Here is a 6,000-nt window from a genome sequence, read left to right as displayed (position 1 = left end):
TTGGAACCTCAGGGCCGATAATGAGAATAAAACATGATGACTATGTACCACGCTATATCCGGAGCCCCTGTATCACTACTCCCATCATGCAGAGCTGTGGCTTTTACTTGCAGATGGTCCCTGGCTGATCACTAGGAAACTGTGTTGTCACCGATCTCTCCAGTCATCTATTTTTTTTTAAAGCCGCCTTTAAATATATATTTTTTTTAAATGCCTGTCAGTAAATCTACTGACGGCTGGCCTCCACGCATGAAAGGCTATACGAATAAATTAAAGTCTACACGCATGGATTTATTTGCACCAGAACAATGGGGGTCTATGCGTTAATAGAGGGTCCATAGTAACGCAGATCTGGATATATAATGATGTGGGGTCTCGGGGGTCTGGAGCGCACGGATAATTGTATTAGATTGTTATAGAAGTGAAATAGGACACACGGCATAGACACATATGAACCCTGACACACTCGGATATGATGAGTATCCTTCATGACTCTGCTGCATAGCTTCCCCTCTAGCAACCCTTGAATGAATGAGGATGAGGAGGGAGGGGTGGGCTGAGATGTAGGAGAAGAGTAGGTCTCATGGTGTGGACACAACCTCAGCACCAGAGCCAAAGGGCACAATGATGAGGACCAGATTAGGGACTGGGATAGACCAAGGGGTAAGGGCAGGAAACTAAGTGGAAACCTATACAGAACCGGTCTCGGAGACTGAAAAAGTGGTCAAGGAGGTCCAGATTGGGAAAAAAAAGGATGAAAGCGAGGGTGGATGGATGGAGGCGTGGTGTACGGATGTGGAGAGAAGTGTGAGAGACTCCTGCAAAGGAAGTGACTAGGAAATGGGAATAGAGAACGGAGACTGCAAATCTGGAATTCTCCCTGCACTCACTGCACCTGCTCAGCATCCTCCTGCGCACCATGTCTAAATGTACAATCTCAGCTCTGCTGCATCCTCTCTACAATGGCATCACTGCTCTGCATTCATAGCTTTCTCCTCTCGCCTCGTCTCCCCGCACAGCCCTGCTCTTCGTTTCTCTGCACTGACAGCCACATTACAGGCATAGTCTGCACACACCGCTATACTAGTGCAGAGCCATAGTCTTCATCGGTGCGATTTTGGAGAAGACCTATAGTCTGCCTCCCACCCTCCCGTCTTCTGCTCGCTGTATTTCTGGATGGAGAGGAGCCTTTCTGTTGGAAGAAGGTGAGCCAAAGAACTCAGACCCAAATACTTTGGACCATAAACCTATTTTTGGTTCCCGATCCTTCACAGCAAATCTCCCATTTCTCAGGATTTTCCCCATTTCATACAGATTCTATGCTACGTCCCGTCTTCCTGCGGTGAGAACCTTGATCTACCTCTCCAACCCTACATCCCCCCATCCCCACCGCTCGGAAGTCTACACATCTGTATTTCACGGCCCCTATGGACTTCCCGTTCCTTCCCCATGGACATCAACCTCCCGTCTGTCAGGACTGTTTCTTAGCTGGGTGGGGGTCAGTATGGCCTGTTATAAATTCCCCCCTTTTAGACTTCTAACCTTGTTTCCCCAAACCTCTACCATCACAGGGGGATTTTCGTGATCACCGGCTAAGTCTAAGGAGGGGGCTTCGAAATTTGTTTAGTCTCTTTCTGGTACCGTCAGCGGAAGCCCCCTCTCCTGTGGGACTCTGTGCCTTAATGACATTACCCGTGTCTTGGATCGGCTGGCTGGGGGGATAGAGAGTGTCAGCTGTCTCCCCCTCGCCAAAAGGACGTGATTGCCCCCCTGCAGATGAGGCGGAATCCCCCCCCCCCTCCTCGCGCCGTCTCCGGGAAACGAAGAAGGAATTGAGGAGGGAGAGCAGAATTGTGTAGAAGAGGGAATGGATTCCTTGTGGTTTGTCTTGGGGGGATCTCGGAGAGGAGTGTGAACCACCCCTTCCTCCGTCCACATTGTATTTCCCTCCAGCGTCCCCGCATCCCTCCGGTGTGAGCTACTGAGGAACCAAGGATCAGAGAAGAGAGGGCTTCGTATCCTGTACTGCTCCGGCTGCATCCTCATCTATCTGTGAGTGCATCCGTCTACTCTTTTCTTGGGGGGGCGACTGGAAAATAAGGAATGGGAGGGGGGTACATTCATGTTTGAGTGGGCAAAAAAAATGTCATATGATAATTGATTAAAGGGGGCCCTTTAAAAATGGCGGTGCAGGGGAAACGCTGAGCATCACAGGTTTGGGTCTGTAGACAAAGGGGTAAAAGAAGGAGGGGGTGCAGCTGCAATTGTGTGTAAGGGGGGCATTCATAAGAACCATTTTCGAACCCCCCCCCCCACCACCCCGTGAAATTGTAGAGGGCCCTGACAATAAATGAAGGGTGGCAGCAGCTCCCCAACAATCTTTATGACAGGCCTGGTCTGTGTGCAGCATTATGAGTGGGATGGAGGCATCTTAGGGGTTACATTACCACTTGATGAGCCGCCATGGTGCCCGGTTGGCAGGACCCTAATAAAATATAGACATATCTGGGTATACATGAGAACAGCTGATCTATATATATTGAATGCTGATTTCTTGCACAGGTATATTACATGTACTATGGTGTATCCTACGGTAAATATACAGGTTTGCCCTTACTACTTCTTGTATATATGTTGCACTGTGTGAATAGTTACCTACAGTATACATGTCATTGTATGTACATTGCAGCCATCTGTTTGGACACATGGATAGGCAGTGACTGGCACATTGACACGACTGGTAACACTTTTGTGTAGCACCCGGGATGTATAGATACAAACATGTATTGTGCCGCCGTAAACCTATACAATCATCTATGGAGAGAAGTTTTCTTCCTGACCTGTACACATGGCGGTGCCTGAAGGCAAACTCATGGCTACAGTGGCGGACACAGACTGCAAAAGGCCCCTGTGCAGATAATGTGCCAGGGCCCCCCCGCCCCCCCCCCAATACCGACAAAGTTACCTAAACATATATATGCATATAAAAATAAACCTTACTAATAAAAATTATGAAGGAAGATTTATATTGTACATTTTATTACCAGTTTAGAACACAAGTAACACATTTTTTTCCGGGTTAAATTCTTATCTAAACTAAGTCCCTAAATGTGGGCAAAGAAAATGAAAAACCTATACTCACCTCCTCCGGCGCCTCCGTTCCCCCTCCGCAGCCCCTATCCCTTTCTGTGTTTACAAAGCTGCTGTGGTGACGCGCGGTCGATGGCACATGACCGCTGCAGCCAATCAATGCCCTCAACAGCGATTTGCTGTGGAACTACTGTCCTCAGCAGCACACCAATGAGGAGTTATTGGCAGCAGCGGTCACGTGCCATCGGCAGCGCGTCACCAGTGCAGCCTTGTACACTTGTAACACAGACCGAGACAGGAGGATGGGGGCTGCGGCGGGTGAACGGAGGCGAGGGAGGAGGTGAGTATAGTTTTTTTATTTTCTTTGCCCACATTTAGAGACTTAGGTTAAATTGAATCATTGAATATAACACAAAGCACTCATGCAACTGAGATGCAATAATTTAGATGATCTTATCATGCTTAGCTTACTGCACTGTTACCTATCAAGCAGGACTGAATCTCAAGATATCTACAGAGGGGGCTGTATGGCGTTATCTACAGGGGGGACTGTATGGCGCTATCAACAGAGGGGGCTGTATGGCGTTATCTACAGGGGGGACTGTATGGCGCTATCTACAGAGGGGTCTGTATGGCGCTATCTACAGGGGGGTCTGTATGGCGCTATCTACAGGGGGGACTGTATGGCGCTATCTACAGGGGGGACTGTATGGCGCTATCTACAGGGGGGACTGTATGGCGCTATCTACAGGGGGGACTGTATGGCGCTATCTACAGGGGGGACTGTATGGCGCTATCTACAGAGGGGGCTGTATGGCGTTATCTACAGGGGGGCTGTATGGCGTTATCTACAGGGGGCTGTATGGTGTTATCTACAGGGGGGACTTTATGGCGTTATCTACAGTGGGGTCTGTATGGCGTTATCTACAGGGGTTCTGTATGGCGTTCCCTACAGGGGGGGTCTGTAGGGAAAGTCATACAGCCCCCCCCTGTAGGGAACGCCATACAGACCCCCCTTTAGGGAACGCCATACAGACCCCCCTGTAGGGAACGCTATACAGCCCCCCCTGTAGGGAACGCTATACAGCCCCCCCTGTAGGGAACGCCTTACAGCCCCCCCCTGTAGGGAACGCTATACAGCCCCCCCCCTGTAGGGAACGCCATACACCCCCAATCACTCAAAAAAATGCGACCTACAGTGTGAAAAGACAAAAGACATGTATCCCCTATCCACAGGATAGGGGATACATGTGTGATCGCTGGCATTGATAGGGAGAGCGGGGGACCGAAAGTCCCCCGAAGTTCTCCATCACTCACCTCTGACTTCCGGTGTCTGCGCAGCTCAAGTGTGACCGGCGCTCCATTCATTTCTACGGAGCTGCCGACACAGACCCCGGAAGTCCGAGGTTTGTGATGGAGAACTTCAGGGGACTTTCGGTCCCCCGTTCTCCCTATCAATGCCAGCGATCACACACGTATCCCCTATCCTGTGGATAGGGGATACATGTCTTATGTTTAATGGCAGAGCGGGGAGATACTCCCTGCTCTGCCGTAGTGTTCCGTGGCATCGCGCTGTAGCAGCCATAGCGGCAGCTAGCGGAGATTCCGGCCAAGGTGGGGGCCCGTGCCGGCAGGTGACGCGGGCCCCCTCATGCCGCGGCCCCGTAGCAGCCGCTACGGCTGCTATAGCAGTAGTTACGCCCCTGTGTTAGGGGGAGTTCACACTGAGGTTTTTTTCGCGAAAAACGTCAGAAAGTGCCTCCCATTGAAATCCATGAAATTTTTCCTGCGAGCAGTAAAAACCGCATGCGGGAAAAAGAAGCGCAATGCCCTTTCTTCGGGCGTTTCTGTCTCTGACTTCCCATTGACAACAATGGCAGGCAGAAAATGCGTTTTTTGCTGCGTTTCCCTGCCCACGGCCCGATGGCCGAAAAACGCCACAAAAAAACGCAATGAAAAACGCGGGAAGTGTTCTACCGGCAGGTCAAAATATGCCTCAAAATTCCGGAAGGAATTATGAGGCAGATTTTTCTACATAAAAACTTCTCCCTTCTGACATGAACTTTTTAACTTCATCTACCTGTCCTCTGCAGTCTGCACGTCCTCCACTCGTCCTGTGTCTGTCCTCCGCTCATCCTATGAGTTCTCCGGCAGTCCTGACTGTACTGTCCAGCCGCCCGAAGTCTTACGTCGCACCGCCCCCTGTCCTCTCCCCTGCCTGAGCGCTCCTCCTACCACCAGCATCGCCGTCCTGTCCTATTCATCTGTGCCAGATTGGCAGTGCAGTGTAGCGGCTATCACCGGGCCCGGGCACCCGCCCCCTCCCTCCCGATTGGTAGTGCAGTGTGGCGGCTATCACCGGGCCCCCGCCCCCTCCCTCCCCTCATGCCTAGTGTTGTGATGCTACTAGGCATGAGGGGGCCCGTGCCGCCAGGCCTGGTACATAAAATGTAATGTGCCTGTCAGGGCGACACGGGCCCCCCCATGCCGCGGGCCCCGTAGCAGCTGCTACGGCTGCTACTGTGGTAGTTACGCCACTGAACGGGCCCCCTTCCCACGCGGGGCCCTTGTGCAGCTGCACCGGCTGCACATGCGGTATGTCCGCCCCTGCATGGCTACACTTGTATATTTGGCTTTCTTAAAATGCAGCGACCAGATGGAGTTCTGGATGGAGATGGATTTTTGTCGTCTTCATGTCATAATAGTTGACGTAAAATAATAATTTCTGGTTTGGTTAATGTAATGTATTGACACCCGCTTCCATTCTTCTTCCATTGACCTCAGATGAGGTCCCCAAAAATGTCTTCTCCCTCCAATATCTGGTCTTTCATGGTCTTGCTGGAGGTGGTCACCACAATGGATCTCTTTATAATTCTACTATGGGTTATTGTAATGAGTTCTGTTACACTT

General features: G+C 50.9%; 1 protein-coding gene across 1 annotated transcript in view; it reads left to right on the top strand.

Moving 5' to 3' along the window:
* The first annotated feature begins 605 nt into the window (after positions 1 to 605).
* GRIK5 (glutamate ionotropic receptor kainate type subunit 5) overlaps positions 606 to 6,000 on the top strand; it is a 214,975-nt gene continuing 209,580 nt past the window's right edge. The window contains exon 1 of the mRNA XM_075840288.1: positions 606 to 2,052. The gene's annotated coding sequence lies outside the window, so the exon portion shown is untranslated. The remainder of the gene's footprint in view (positions 2,053 to 6,000) is intronic.

This window comes from Rhinoderma darwinii, chromosome 10 (assembly GCF_050947455.1).
Source record: "Rhinoderma darwinii isolate aRhiDar2 chromosome 10, aRhiDar2.hap1, whole genome shotgun sequence".
NCBI classification, from domain to species: domain Eukaryota; kingdom Metazoa; phylum Chordata; class Amphibia; order Anura; family Rhinodermatidae; genus Rhinoderma; species Rhinoderma darwinii.
This window is presented reverse-complemented; position numbering and strand designations above follow the sequence as displayed.